We start from the raw sequence: 16,972 nt of genomic DNA on the forward strand, positions 1-16,972 counted from the left end.
TTTCTGTTAAGAATGTATACATACCTTACCTTGGAGTACATGGTTTCCCTCTGAGCCTTAGCGATGAACTCTGCTGGGAATGTCTTTCAGTTTTGCTTAGGATTTAGATGGGGGAAAGAAGCAAAAGGCATGACGAAAATGAGATGGCATCTTTTCTGTTAAATCAAATGACTAATTATTTGGTTGTGGTTTTCTGCTTGTTTTCTGTGCACATAAAGGTGTAAATTAGGGTATTTGGGGGATGTAGATTATTTCTTTGAGCTTTGGCTTTTGGGGAGATGACTATATAATAAAAAGGAAAAAAGCACGAGTGCAAAATAAAAGGCCCAAATTAAATGGCTATCAGAAAGGGGGGGTTAAGAGTGTGAATAGTGAGAACAGTGCTTAAGAAGGGTAGGAAAAAATGGTAAGAATCACTTCACTTTTTTGAAGAAAGAGAATTGAGAAACAAAGTGGTTCTGATGGGCTTTCATCAGGTCAGCAGCATTGTCTGTACTCATTCCAGCCATTTTCCATTTTGGGAAACTCCCCATGTTTTCACTGACGGCTGACAAGCAGAGCACATTTTGTGCTAGCTCACGGTGACACGAAAGAGCAGTGTTGCGTAGCCTCCAGGCCAGGGGCAATTTAAAGCCAGAGCAAGTTGCTGTATTTAGAAGCCGCAGGAATCTGTCTGCTCAGCGAGGGTACATGCCAGGGCTGGTCAAGCTTCCTGGAGCGCCGCCGTCCTTGATGTTTTCAGCAGAGCTTTAGACCTCCATGGGATATAAGCCTATCAAGTTTTAAACACATTCCAGACAAATTCTAAGACAAAATGTCATGTTCACAGTAAAAAATATGTCAAAATGCATGCCTCCTGACATATATAAAACTGTGGAGATGAAAAATGAAAATAAAATACGCTGGAGCTGACCTTGTTTCTTCCTCCAGACATTTATTGCTTTGCTCAGTGTATTAATTCATTGCAGCAGCTAATTCATAATATCCATTTATTTAAACACAGTACTATGTAATCATGTATCTGTAACTTAGTGAGCAAGTGGCAAATATAGTATAAACTAGAAACATAACAAACACAGAGTGTCTGTTGAGCAAAGCACATGCAACGTTTGGTGTCTTACGCACATTAAAGAAGACAGAGACACTGGGTTTTAAAGTATCTAAAAAAACTTCAGGCAGTGTGTGGCTTCTCCTGGTGATTAAAAGGACATTGCCACTGTATTCCTTGAGCAAGTTAAGACTTAATGTAGGCCGTTTATAGATCAGCATTAATATTGTGCAATTATTTTGGCTATACCTCACACAAATTATATATCGAGAGTGCTTTATTGTCATTTTCAAATATGTATGACTGTTAAAGGAGTACTTGGAAGATCTACCAGTAGAATACCATTTTTCAATATTCAGAATTGAAGAAAGTTGGGTTTCAGCTCTTCAGCTTAAGCAACTGTGGTGTTGATGAGCAGTACAATATCAGTTTTCCCGCATACATTTCAACCAGATTTTTGATGTTGCTGATCTGTACTGAGCTATGACCAAAAAAAGAAAAAAAAAATCTAGGGAAGAATGGAGTCACAAACATGAAAGTATTCACTTACAAAAGATTTCTCCTTTAGGTAAAATGCGATCTGTTGATGATACACCATTGACAGATGTCCTAGGAAGGAAGGTGTTAATCTTCAACTAGACAGAGTTAATTAGAATAATGGAAGGGTATGAGAATGAGGTCTGTAAAATATATTACTTACACTCGTGTGTCAATACATAACAGGAAAAGCAGACAATTGGACTTTGGGGGCATTATGAACTGCAACGAGATTATAGCTTAATTGTTGATACTTTGTCCATATGAATGATTTTTATGATGGATTTTTAAACTCTATTGTAATAGTGTCAATAATTATCTGATCTGAACACAATATACACTGAAGAAGGACCTAGAAATAAATGGTCTGATAACAATTTTCTGCCAGATACGTGCCCAGCATTTTAAAGACAAGTAGGTCCCTGTATACAGGTAGGGAGCATATCTTATCTGACCTGCAGCTGGCTATATCGCTGGGCGGGGCAAGTCCTGTTTCTGTGGCCAAACTAAAACGAAATATTTCAGTCAGTCTGAGAGTCTTCTCTTTTATCTCCAAAAGAATAATATTACCAAAGTAAGAACTGGGAGGAAAAATGTCAGAGTGAAGAAAATATTTTGTTCTCTCTTAAAAATTGTAAGACTTCATGGTGAAAGGGACTGTGTGGCTTGCAAAAGACTCCATTTTGTTTTCTTTCCATGGATTGAAGTTCTGAGGTACCTTTACACCTTTTTTGGTGTTTTAAATGTTTTCAGACCTTTACCAAGGACCATGAGGGCCAATAATATCCCTTTTAAAAAAATTATATGTAATATCACAGTCTCAAGAGCTGGCATTTCAAAGAAAATGCTGAGTTTTATGAGAAATTTTAAGAGAAATAAAATCTTGGCATTAGGAATGCTGCAAACATATAACCTGTAATATATTTCCTTGTGAGAAACATACCCTACCACAAACAAATCCATCTGTTCTCCCTGGAAATTACTAAAAAATGGATCGCTTCAGAAAATATGATATATACAATGACCTTAAGAATGACTCTAAAAATCACATTATCACTTAGGTATGATGATGTGAACTAACTGTACATTAGGAATGCAGCCCAATCCTATTTTCACTGCTTTATGCAGTTCCCAATTATTTTCTTCCTTCATCAGGTTCAGTTGAATTTCAGTTGGTGAGTTTTTGGCTTTCCTTTCTTTCTGCTCATTCCCCAGTTTGGGCTTTTCATGATGCCAAGGAACAGAGAGTAAATTCACCCAAAATAGTTCAGACCAGATGATAATTGGTATGTGCACCAGGCAGGCAACCTGACTGCTTCTGGGATTTGATGTCACATCTCTGTGTGATGCTGCGTTGCATTGTATCACTTAGACACCCAGACTACTAGGAGGATCCCTAAATTAGTAATACATGGTGCTGTACACATGCTCTCCATCTGTATTTGTGTGTGTATACACCCTGCATTAATGATCCTTTCTGTTTTCACTTTCCTATACCCGGAAGTTTAATAGGATATGATGAGAAAGGTAGATTGATTTAGTCAGTTACCCTTCTATTGTTAATGCACTGCATTAAAGGTCTTACCAGAACTGAGTGCCAGCTGTAATAGGTTTCATGCAAAAATGCCATGTAAAATGTCAGTTCCCACAAAACTAAAACAAACTTTTGGAGCTGAGGTCATGGAAGACAAAGTAATGCTAAATATCTGGTGGAACTTTATCTCAGGTTTCCAAGTTCTGCAATAGGATGGGGAGTGGCTTCTCTCCATAAACAATTGTTTACCTATATTTATTAAGTGGTTATTGTAACGAAGATAATATGTTGGCCATGTTTTTAAGTGTTCACACTTCAAATACATTGGAAACAAATTCTTGTCAGGGAGATTATCACATTCTTCTACACTTTTGCTTTTCTGTTCTCAGCTATCTTTCTCACTTTAAAGGCTTAGAAGTGTAGCGGAAACAAAGTAATGCATTTAAGCAGTACACAAATACTCAATGTTGATAGGAAGACATTTTTGTATAAACTTCGCAAAAAGTTCCACCTTAAATCCATACACAGCAGTTGGAAATAGGTCAACACTGAGGTTCTTGTTGTTTGATGAAAGAATTCAAACCTGTTTCCAAGGTAACCAATCCCATCCTCTATAAATCTCTGCCATGCTTCCACCTGTTTTGTGAAGCTGAATGCTTTTTCATTTCCTGAGATATAGTTTGAACTTTAACACACACATGTACACACACACCACATGCTGCTTTCTTTCCACTGTGACAAAGGAGGCAACAAAAGTAAATAGGAGGTGGTTAATATTTAAACTGTTAATGCAGGTGTCTCAGTAGCACATTTTTAGAGGTATTGTAAGTGGTGCCAAGCAGCACTTGAACAAATAGCTGTTACAGGAAAGGCAGATTAATTTTGGATGAATTCCTGGGTACCTGGAAGTCAGGTCACTCTAGTGTCCTTTGTTCTCTGCTCTCTACACAGGCTAGGAAGGATACTGTATTTTATAGAGAATAATGAGGATGTGTCAATAGAGGCAAATTATATTCAATAATACCATTTAATGCATAAATTTCCATCTTCTCTGTTGCATTAGGTAGTTGCTCCACACATCTGGTAATAGCATGTAGAGGCAGAACACTTACTTTAGAGCGTTCTCTTTGCACGTTCCACACGCTTCTACACACATTAAAATATTTTCTGTAAAAAGTCTGAAAGATCATTCTTTTTTTTCTTAAAATTATTTTTTCTATTGACACAGTAAGCCTTTGGGAGGGTTGGAACACAAAATGTATGGCAGGAGAGCACAGGAGAGCACAGAACAGTACAGAGTGGAGGGAGGCAATGAAAAAAAGCCTTGCAAAAATATCTTCTGTCTGGAAAAAAGCATGGACATGATACCTGATTAAGGACATGCTGAATGTTGCCAGTATTTTATAGAAGGCATGTCCAATTATAATTTATTTTGGTTTTGGTTTATTTAAATGTTGACCATACAGGCAATTTAGAATTTTCCAAATGGGTCTCAGAGTAAAATAAAACAAAGCAATTGCTGCAAGCAATTGGAAACTGCTCCTCCTCTGTGCAATAGGAGATGTACCAAATCTATAAGCTTACCTTTAATAAAGGACTTAATAATGATATAAAACATGATAATAATCCAATAGTAATGCTCTAGATCTACTAATCTATTAATCATATAATTCACTAGTATTAATCAAAGAATGTCTAACTGCCTTAAGTCATTCATAATATACTTCCCTGCAGTCTGATACACACTTTTGGTTTAGCTTTTGAAAAATTAATTTGTTATCTGAAAAGTGACTAGTTGTATCACTTAGACAAATCAGCTTAATAAAAGATACTACCTGTGACAGACAGTGTCTCAAATAAAAGAAACTGCTGATTCACCGAATAAAATTCTGCCAAGGCCTCTTCAACTACATATGAGTGAATACAGTGTTGTTCAGATATCCATGCCTTACATTTAATTTGTAACACCAAGGATCATCTTAACTTCAGGTTGAGAGGGTGTTGTAATTAGTCTTCTATTGAGAGAATTAGAAGAAGAAAGCCACCGTCATGCATAAACTTCAAGGCTTGCGATTCCTTTGGGTAACTCTAGTGAAAGTGACTTTCAGAAGCATTTCCATCTGTAATGGAAGTTCTGCAGAGTCTCAGTGCAGGGTGTGCAGTTCAAGGAGAAGCAGTGAAATGGATTCATGTTTCTTTTATGAAAGTTGTGAGTGTTTCTCTAACTGCCTTCTGGAAAGCGTCTTATAACAATCAGCATAAAAAATGTCATAGGTCATTTCTGCCTACATCATCAGGAAAGCAAAATGCATCCTTTGTACATGGGCATATTTATTTTTCAAGTATTTATTTTACAATATTCTTTAATTAAAGTTGTTGATATAGCAGTATCCTATTTAGGTCTTGTTTAATAGCCTTTAATGTTTTGGTCATAAGAGAAGACCTATTAATTGTGTTATTTTAAAAACTGCTTATTATCTTGATCATACAAAAGTTGCAGAACATGTATTTCATGTTCAGTAAATTCCTACTTTGGGGGAGTTTTGGAGCTTGACAGTAAACATTTGTCTTGGTAATTGCTTAGGTTGCTGTTGGATTTTTTTTTACCTTTGATCTCTCAGTATTTCTAGCCCAAAGTTAATTTTCTCTATCTCTTCATATCTGGCATCTTCAACCTCTTAAAAGTCTGTTTACTTTCTTTATGTATTGCATATTAATCAATATGTTCATTTGTCTTTGACCCTTCAGATCTGTGTTAATATAGATGATTAAGCAACATGTTCAATTAGTTATAATAGAATCAATCTCTCCTAACTTTAAATTAGGTATTAGTCTAAGCCAATCACCAAAGCTCTATTTATAATCAAAGAAGAGAAATAAGAACCTGGGAGGGGAAATTCATCTACCAAACTTTCACAGTCATTATACAGCAGAATGAATTGCTCTCTGCCAGGTCCTGTGCCTTTGCTTTTACCATGGAAGGAGCCAAAGCAACTGGCTTAGAGTGGATGCCTAGGCTTTCAGAGGCTGAAGTTAAAAGTGCTGAATCCTAGCCTTGCTCTATTTTGTTTTGGACTTATGATTGCTCCCTGTTCCATGAAGAGGTAATGTAAAAATATTGTGGGCATTCAGGATCAAAATGTCCAGACACATTCTTTAACTGGCTAGCTAAAGAAGTCTTCATTTAGTAGCTGTTCATGGATAAAGACATTTTGGGTGGATTTGGGGGCACAGGGCTGTTTCACCCACTTTAATACATCATTCCATTCTTGGAGCGTGATCTTCAATTTGTGTCGAATATCTTGGTTTTATCTTTTGTTAGAATTTTATAATAAAGTGACTCTGACAGTTTGGAAGATTCAGACTCATCATGTTTTCAAATGTGGTGCTGTAATGCATATAAAGGAATTTTCTCTGGAATACAGTGTACACAGCACATCTGCAAAGCACAAAGAGAAATGCTGATATATGCCTGGGTGACTCTAATAAGAAGTGCAACAAACTGATTTGCCATAGAAAAGGATATTCAGAACCATAGTAAGCCAAGCTTGTCAACTACGTCACTAAGAAAGATGTGGCATGAAATCAAAATGCTCCCTGCCAACAGGGGCTGTGGAAACCCCAGAATAGTGTCTAGTTCATAGCCCTATGCTAGACATTCCCCATGGGCCACTCTCAGTGCTCACAGTTTCTCATGGGCCACTCAACTTGTCTCCAGCTGAGGTTAATAATTTATTTTTCTTTGTGTCTGTTTTTTAAGTATTAGAGTATTGTTATTGTGTTGCTTCATCTACGACCCTTTCTAAATTAAAATTATAATCCTTTAATATTTGTTCACAAGTTGCTAAACCTTTGATCTGTCTTGTTTCTGTCCTCTATAATCCTCCTAATTTGTCTTAAAGTGTAGCATGCAAAACAGAACAAAAGTCATGCAAATGCTGAATAGAATGAATAATCCTTGTTCTTTATAACACATCTTAACTCTGCAAAGAGTCAGATTTGTCTTGTCACTGTCTTACCTATGCTCATTTTTGGTCGCTTCAGCCCCAGACTCCTTTTCTTTAGAAACACCATCTAGTCATTTATTTCAAAGCTCATATTTATGCATTTGCTCTCTTCTTTCAAAAGGTAGCACTTTGCATTTGTCTGTATTAAATTTCGTCTCATTGATTCCAGATTGCTCCATCAGTCTATCAAGACCATTTAGAATTCTGATCCCATTCTCTGAAGGACTTGCAAATACTTCCCTCCAGCTTGGTGTCTTCAGATTTGATCACTGTCTTCCTTATTCTGTCATCCAAGTCATTAATACAGCAGCAGATAGAAACTCATTGACAGCTCATGTTCAGAATGCCTTTCTATCTTGACAGTGAATCATTCATAACTAATCTGAGGGCAGAGTTTAATTTTGTTCAGTTTTTCTTCTGCATATTTCCTTTGCTGCTGTATAGAAAATTCCTGTTACATGTTAACCTTACTAAAATCAAGAGGAATCTCATTAATTTTCTGCCTGTACCTGCCAGGTTAGTTAGCCTATCAATGAAGGCAACCAAATTGGTCTGACATTCTTTGTTATTGATGTAGTAATGTCAGTAACACATCTATGGTGGCTATGTCTTATGAACTCGCTGTATCTAAGGAGCCAGGAAACTGTTCTGGTGTTAAATATTTCCAGGCATTAAGTGGGCTTTTTGGTTTATAATTCCTCAGCTTCTGCTTTTAACTTTTTTTTTTTTTTTTTAATGTATTCTAAGATTTCCTGTGTTTAATTTCTTGGGACCTACTCCACAAGTACTCAAAGATAATCACTAATAGTTTAGAGATTACTTCAACAGTTCCCTTAAGGCCTTAGGAAGCATCAGGCTCTGCTGACTTAAATATGTCTACATTGCCTGAACATTCATTAATATCTTTGCTATTTTGGCGTGCATTTCTCTCCTGTTATTAAACTGGCATTACGCATGAAAAACAATCTTTATTTTAAAGACTCAATAAGGTATCAAGTACAGAATATCAAACACTTGGACTTCGTCAAGCCATCATAACTCTTCCCCTCTCAGTCAGCAGATATGTATTTCTCCTTACTTCCAGCTTATTTCTAAGGCATATATAGAACTTTTTATTTGAATTTTCTTATTTTTATATCCCTCCCAAAATTGTGTGAGACGTAACTCTTGCTCCTTTTAAGAATCAGATTCCTACCAAACCAGAAGGATTCAGGTAGGTACTCATAGCTTTGTTCCATGGGAAACACCTTTCTGCTTATCACCAATCACTTGAAGGCATTTCCGCAAATGCAGTTTCTGTGTGTGAATATATTCTCCTACTTTTTGAGTACTCTGGAAAACATTTTGGGGAGCTAAGCACTTTTATTAAGCTGTACCAGAATCCCCATTTTTAGATTCCTCTCCACCTTAGATGGGGAAACTTTCAAAATCATTCCTTAGTCAACCAAATGCAAATAAAATCTGTTTTTATTGGACCAACTAATACAGCTGGAATAAAGAGACAAGATTTTAGGCTTTTTTCCTGAAGACTTAGAGAAGGATATATGTGGCTGAAAGCTTTTCTGTTTTCCCAGCTGTCACTTGGCCTAATAAAAGATACTACATCCTTGGGCAGTCTCTCTGTGTGCAGCTGACATTCTGTAGATTATTTCCTTACACAGCCAGTTAGGAATTTTTTCACCTGGAGTATTCTCTGTCTTAGATTTTACTCCTTAGGGACAAAATAGTTTTCTGATGGAAAATGCTAGCTTTTATAACCAAGCTTCCTAGAGTCCTTCAGGAGATTCAGAGAGATTTAATCTTTCCTTCCAAAACATATTTACTGCACACTTATTCAAAGAATGGTCTTCATGCACTACCCAAATTAAGGACAAATTTATGTCTTCAGAGACACAAATGTCAATTGGGTGGATGAGGAACTCTGTACTGTATTTGATTGGTCAATTAACAACTGTTTGACTGAGTGACTGAGAGTCACCTCCTCTGCTATTTTGTGAATCAATATGTATTTTTTACTGTAAAACAACTCTATCCACCGAATCTTATGTTTTATATTAGCAGATATTCTTCACAGAAAAATATGAACGGGATAAATGCATGTAATAAAACTGAATTTTGACTGAGACTAGACAAAATGGTCACACTTTGTACACAAATTCTTGGCACAACCGTAAACCTTTGAGATGACTGACTTCAAAGCCTCTTGCCAAGGGATGTCGTAAAATACTGATGTGTGGTGGGTGTTTGGAGGACAACAATGCCTTGACTAGTGTGTGTTGCTCACACTTCTGAGCAGTCCTCTATAGGTCTGCATAACTTTCCATCCATTTCTGATTTAACAAAGACAATTCAGCCAAAATGCTGGAAGACTTTTACATACCCGTTATGACAGACTTGAAGTTGGTGCCATATCTTTCTTCATCCTACTTAACAGTTCTACATTCCCCAGTTTCTCTGTGTAGGAATGCCATAACCGAAACAAAAATAATTTTGGAAAAAAGACCACAGATGTTACATTAAAATACTAATTTCAAAATATCTTAGTCCTCCTACAGAAGATCTGTTTTATTTATGCATTTGTCTGTTCCCTAATTCTTTGCATAATTAGTAGAATCACTTGTAGTGTCAAAACTGAAAAAGAGGGAGGTCTGAGCAAATCCTTCATTTTTATACACAAATGAAAAACCAAAATTTCCAGCATTCACAGGGAATGGTACAAGTGGTGGTGTTACTGCGATGGTCCAAAGACGTAAGTAGAGAGTCATCAATATGCAAAGGTGTTAATTTTATTAAGCTACTCAGTGTGTTTGAAAATTGCAGAGAAGGCTTTGGATTGCCTCGAATCACTCTAAATTCAAGCCACAGTAAGGCAGGATACAAACAGATGTGTTTAAAATGCACAGCACTGTTACAAATATTTATAAAGGGAAGGGTTGGCAAGCTGAAAAAGAAAGCATGCTTTGTCTACTTACACCAACATTAAATCAGAAGGACCTTCTCCCACGATGTAAATTATTTGCTGTAAACTATCCTAAAAGTATTCTGGCACTGGACAAGTCCCTGCAGGATGGATTTTGTTGTGTTTCTTTGACCTGAGAGCTATGTGAGGCAGCTGAAGAAGGCACTGACAACTTCATGCCCTCTAGCCCTTTTATCATGACAAGTTGTTCAAACTCTCCTTCCTAACATCTTCAGAGAATATCAGGTTTCTGCTGTGTATGGATTCAAAGATTTTTAAACAGACTGTTCTACTAATCTACAATTATTTGCAAACTTGTCCTTTCAGTGCTTTGGTTTTTTTGTAAGAACTACTTGGCCGTGGGAGGGTTAAAAGCATCCCTATTATCTATACTTATCAGAAGGCCTTGATTTACTCAGTGCTGTACCTAAGCAGACGTCTCCACTTTGTGTATGGCAATTGTTATTGGATTTAATGGGAAAAATTAGATGTTGAGCATGAAGAATAGAATTAATTTCATGTAAAAGGCTGAGGTCTGGAAAAACTATTTTTAAATACTCTTTTTTGAGGCCTTCAATTTTGTAAGTCTTACATGCTTTTCTCAGATAAAATTCATAAAATTATTGGTTTTTGGTTTCCATCTGCTACATCTTAAATAAAGATTCTTTTTTTGTTATTTCCATCCATCAGTTACAACAAGCTGAATGAAGACTTTCAGCTTCTTGTGTTCATGTGCCCTAAACTAGTCATAACTCTGGCTTGCAGCTAAGACACCTGAAACCCCAGGACAGGCTTTCATCCAAGTACCAGGCAGCTGTAGCCTACTCAGTTATTCAGTCCACTGTAAGACGACAGAATAATTTTTAGTACTTTTTTGAAAATTTCAAAAATAACTGAACAGTTTTGCAAAATGAATATGACATGTTTCTGTCAGTGAAACTAATAAATTCACTTGTCTGGACCAAAAATAAATGTAAGTGAAGCCACCATTTGTTTTAGGTACATAGGACACTGACAGTTCACAGGACATAAAAATTCCAATTACCATATCATACAGTATGCTTTTTCTCAAGTCTTGCTTATATCTCAAGGCTGTTTTTATTTCTACGTTTCTGTGCCAGAGTGACTAGGACTGAGCACCTTGTTCCAAGCAAGCTTCTGCAAACAATTTATGTATTGGAGTTACTGGTTTTTATGATGAAGATCAGGTGAAACTATGCTGTTGATAAGATGGCCATATGTCATTAAGAACAAATGGAAGAACCAGTAAAAATTCCTGTTTTGGAAAAAACTAGTTAAAAAGTTGAAATTTTCTACTCTCTCTCTATATACAATATTTTGGAAAAAAAAAAAAAAGAAGTTGTGATCAAGCTGGGATCATGAGATGTTGATGATCTGTAAGGCTGGCATTCACCTGACAAGATGTCAGCATCTGCCCTGTGCTAGTTACTTTAGGCTCACTTTACAGTCAGTGCAGAGAATTGGGCACTTTTGTCTCATAATTTGTCTCATCCTAAGACAAACATCTAAAATGGGTTGTGTGATTTGTGCTTGAAAACTGCCTTTCTCTCTCCAGTGAGGGAGTCAGCAGTGACTGACCCGCAGTTATGAACACTTACACTGTAAACGTCTCAGGTTAAGTGAGGTGGAGCCTATTCTATACATTTGAAGGCAGAAGACAGAGAAACAGCCAAAAACGAAAAAGAAAAAAACATGAAATGTGCTCCTCCGAGAAAATGCAAGGAGTTCTTTGTGCAGGGATTTCTTTGGGGGAGAGGCTGGTTTTATGAGGTTTGGGAACTGTGAGAAAAATTACTATCTCCTATTTAATTTCTATTGTGACCTCAGCTTTGAGCACATTTTTTGTATATAAGAAAACTGCATCAAATCAGTGTGATACTCTCCTACAAAAATGAAAAAATAAATAAACCAACAAAAAAACCCCCAAAAAACCCTGCCTACAAAACCCTAAATTTGGCTAATGACCTTGGGCAAGAAGGTGTTTTTTTAGTATTCTCCTCAATCATGTTGTGCACGCAGCCAACATTTTGCTTGGTTATTTAACTGTTGCAGCAGATTGAGCACCGGTTTTCATTAAGCAGCTTGCAATGACACTTGAGGTTTTTCCTAAGTGATTGTAGTTACTTTAGACTTCATTAGAGAAGATGAGTAGTACAGATTATCCCTTCTAATGTGCATGTTTTAAATTTATCAACACTAAATTTTAGCAGCCATTACCCTGTCCATTCATTTAGATTCCTTTACTCCTGCAGAAATTTTTCAGTCATCTTTCCATCCTGACTATCTAACATGGATTTGTCCATGTGTTCTCATTTTACTTTGTTTTTCAGAATATTATTTTTACTGTTTCACAAAAATCAGAGGCATTGCTGCTCTTTTTCCACCAAATTAACATTTCTTTCCCTCTTTGTCTTGTAGCTCTTAGCCAGCTCCTATTCTATGATGATATTTTAGTGCTTGTACTATACTGAGCTACTTGTGTTTACCACACAAACAGGTGCAATAGCCTGAGATGTTACTTCTCTGCCTCACCTATCTGTAACTGCTCTTCCTCCACATTATTGCTGCTACACACAACTCAGCAGAACAAAACATGTACCTGCACTGCAACCAGCTCACAGCCCAGAGCCATAGTTCATCATCAGATAAGCTTATACATTGCCATTGATGTAAATATCTGAGAGACATCACGTTTAGTCTGTTACACTAAAACTCCAGCGGGAAGTTCATGTGTCCAAATCCTTGAGCTTCTTAAATTAAGTTTCAAAATTTTTAACAGTCCAAATAAACTATGTCAACCAACTGGTTCACAACTAAGAGGAAAACAATTATTGAGCTTTATAGAAAACATTTTTTCAGAGTACTTGTGCTGAGTACAATTTTTCCTTCATAGTTCTTGTGCAAAAGAAATGTTGTTCTCCTTGACCTTGTAGAATTACACATAAAATCCTTGAAAGTACAAGAGAAACGTTGAGAGTTCTGTTTTTATTTTATTACCAAAGCCTCAGAATGCTATGAATTGGGGGGAGAGGGGGGAGGGGGCTATTTCATGATGCCTGTAAAGCACCCTACATCATTATGTCATTATAGCAATAATTAGTAACTTTAAATACAGATGCATTGCTCCTTTAATATCATTCTTGTTTTTTCCTTAGCGCACACAGTTAGCTGATATTCAGCCTTTAGCACAGCTGTTTCTCTGTGATGGAGAAATTTGTTATGTTATTCAGGTATAATATCTTTTTCTTTTACAAATATGCATGCAGCGTCCTGTTTCCCTGAACACAGTAGAAGCAACCTGGAGCCAGAGGTCTTCATGTGTATCAGTCTATAAAATTCTCATGTCTTCCTCCTGCATGTAGGTCTTGGTTTGGTTTCCTCACTTGGTTCTATTTTGGCCCCAAGAGCAAGACAGCTACAAACCAGTACTATATTGTAATCCCATGTGCTTTGCTCTAACCTACTGTCTGGCTTAGTCCGTGGATTTTTCCGCCAGTGTTTGCAGCTCTCTTTGTTATTGTCAAGTTTGAGGGAGTATGTGGCATACCATTGTGTTAATCACTGTACGTGAATATAAAAAAATAAAAATCCCTGACCAAAAAAGTATGAGTAAAGCATGAGCAGAAGCATAAGCAATAAAGATATAAGGCAACATGAAGAAACACAGGGTATCAGTGAAACAATGAGAATTAGTGTAATAACTTCATTCACAGCATCCCAGCTGGCTACTCATTAAACAGAGACATCACTACACATGTTGTTTTTCAGCAGTGATTTAAAGGGGGATAACATCATGCTGCTTTTTTAAAGGACAGCTTGGGAGAATGTGTGGAGGTTACTATTAGAATAATGAAATATGTTGGCCATGCAGGCTGAAGTTATCAGCAAGGCAGAGATGAGGTTTGGTGGCATCATGAAATAGGGAAAATGTGAGGGGTTTTGTACAGAAGTATTCCAACCAGATGCAGTAATCTGGGATTTCAGAGAAAGAACAGCAGCTTTCTCCCATTTGCTTTCTTTGGTACTGAAAGAATGAGCCAGATCATGTCAAGATCACCATAAGGTCAAATATGTGGATGTCTGACGTCCAAATATCACACACTGTGCTGGAGACCCTTAGGAAGCACTGAAAATGAGAGGCTTGCAGTTCCTCTCATGGCTTGTGGGCAAGCTCAGGAAGAGGATGCTTTAGTGTTTGCATCCATTTAGTGTATCTATGAGAGATCAAGCAGAGCATAGCTCCAACCATTCTGTGACAGTCTAAAAATAGACTTATAAATCCATATTGAGGCACTTCAACAACCAACCTAGTTTAGTAGAACTCAACACCCGAATTCAAAGCTCAGGACAGCATGACTCCAAATTTTAGATGTCCTTTCTCTGAAAATCGTTGTTATCAACTTTGAAATATTACAGCACAAAATGAAAAATACAAAATACATTGCTAAAAAAACCAAACCAAACCAAAACAAAATCTGCTAGGATGCTACAGTTAGTATCTCTCAGTGATTTATATAGCAATACTTCAGATTACAAATAAAAATACTTCTCTTCCTCTTGTCCTCAGTCTGAGAATTAAAAGTTGTGGTGTGTTTACTTTTCCTTTGATCTCTGTAATCAAACGTATTAGACCTCCTGCTCTTCACAGTGAGTCCTCAGGACCACCTGTGCCACCTTACTCCCTGCTGTGGATTTGTGGTCAGCAGTAAGACTCTGCTACAATCAGGATTAGAGCCCAGGTGTCCTGCCGAATGGAGACATACTCTTAACAGGGCAGGCAACACTGACTATTTTACCACGAATTCCTTAGCTAAAGGACTGCACACAAGGAATGAGCATGCAGCGTGCCTGAGGTATAATTTTGGGGAAACCTGTTTGCGCCATCTTTCAGGGGTCAGGATAGAGGGCATGTTCTTCAGTTTCTTTCTACAGAGATGCAGTGGAGGGTGTCTTCCTTCTCCCAGCCTTTAGCATTTATACCTGCATTTAGAAGTATTACGTATTCTTTTTAGAGCCCTGAACAAAGGTGAGGAACTGAGGCATATAAAGAGATCAATTTTGCATTACCTACTGTTTCTCTGCATGAGGGTTTTATAACATAAGTAATTTATTTGATTGCTAGGTATGCTTAAAGTGGTTGGCCAGAAAGCTTTGAACTTCACTGAAGTACAAAAAGCAAGCTGTTCATTTAATCAGCACATTTAATTCATCCTGCTTTGCATGCTGTGCCACACTGTCTTCTTTCCATATAAGGATTCTGTGGTATCTTCCTGCAGCACCCCTGCCTCTCTTCTGAAAGCAGCCAAAGATGGCTTTGTGCGTATTGCTTATATATGCTATAGGCCCAACTCCTTTTCGGTGTGCAATGTAGCAGCTACCTCCTTCTCATATATCTCTTCTCTTCAGGTGAGTTGTTTATATTCAAGTTTTTTTTTTCACCGTGACTGAGAGCATGTTCTTAATTTATCTTGCTTTTAAATATTTATTTTTGCTCTGCATGACTAAGTGGGAAATGAATCCGCAAACTGAGTTTTGGTTATATTAACGATTTGTATCATTTATAGGTGTCTTCTGCCTTTAAACGTTTCTTTTTGTTCAATACTTGTTATTTATCAGGTTTCTCTTTAAGCAGCCATTGTTTAGAATCCAGTGAGGGTTTTCTAATGCAAAAATTTTAGAAAAACCTTCAAGGCAAAATTGAAGAGAGGGGGGAAAGATTTTCTAATTTAGCAATCATATTATATTAACAAAAACATGGCATATTTGTCCTGGGCTTTAGTAAGATTAGGGGTATCTGTTTTTTCTCTGAGACTCATTCACTCATACCATATATAAATATTACAACAAATTAATAGGACCTTTTGTGTCCCTTTCTGTGGTCTCTATTTTTTATCTGATTTACCTTCTTATTCTAAATTGTTTAAGGACAGTGTGGCACTTCAGCCTTCAGAGATTATCTGCCACAAATGTTAGAAAAAGTACTTGATTATCCCTTAGCATCTGTTCATGAATACCCCACTTTACTTAACTGGACGGGTTTCAGATAACTCATAATTTCTTTCTCAGTCACATCCTCTCTTCCATTCTAAGTCAGTTCCCTGCCAGACGTCCAGAAGGTGGAAGTTAAAATTTGTTTATGAAATGATTGATCTATTTAGCACTGCTGTGACAAACGGGAAAAGAGAATATAGATTTAAACCTTGTTGTTCAAATTCTCTTCTCTATTTCTGTGTGGAAGACTGAAGCTATTGGTGCTCACCTGGAGGTCATGGGTTTGCCATGGGAAGCAGTAGGTCCATGACACAAGCCCTGTTTCTCTGCAAGCTCCGTGCCTGTTCCCCAGGGGCTCTGTGGCCCTCAAGAAAGGAGAGCAGTTCAGTTGCATTGCAGTTCTTTCTGCTTCCCCTCCCAAACCTCCCACATCTGTGCTTCAAGATGGCCTTGCATTGCATGCATTCGTTTTTATGGACTGTCTATCTGAGAGGTAGTCATTGTTTGTGTCTTTGAACGCAAGCCCTGATGAGACTGAACCACCTGCTTGAAATTTCTTCTTTTTTTCTGTTAGTAGAGTACCGCTGACCTTCTCTTTACCACTTGATGGGTCCCACTGGCAGTTCCACAATCCACAGTACAAAAGCCTACTTACAGAGGACACTTTGTGTCTGTGAGCAGAGCTATCAATAAAGTCCTCGTATTAGTTAACAATGTGGAGATGACCTTTTAGCTGTCTTGGGCAAATCTTGAAAAGAAGGATCAACACTCAGACCACAGTAGGATTTGGCAGAGCTAGGAACTAAGCACTTAAACTCATTTTGGGACTCTGACCTGCAGCCTCCATGCCTATAGGGTTAAATGAGCTCAGAGCA

At 37.4% G+C, this 16,972-nt stretch overlaps 1 protein-coding gene across 1 annotated transcript in view; it reads left to right on the forward strand.

Moving 5' to 3' along the window:
- LOC104079287 (ras-related protein Rab-3C-like) overlaps positions 1-16,972 on the forward strand; it is a gene marked incomplete at both ends in the record, with an annotated part of 49,547 nt that overhangs the window by 17,761 nt on the left and 14,814 nt on the right. The window lies entirely within an intron of this gene.

This window comes from Fulmarus glacialis, unplaced genomic scaffold (genome assembly GCF_000690835.1).
Source record: "Fulmarus glacialis isolate BGI_N327 unplaced genomic scaffold, ASM69083v1 scaffold35307, whole genome shotgun sequence".
Classification (NCBI taxonomy): domain Eukaryota; kingdom Metazoa; phylum Chordata; class Aves; order Procellariiformes; family Procellariidae; genus Fulmarus; species Fulmarus glacialis.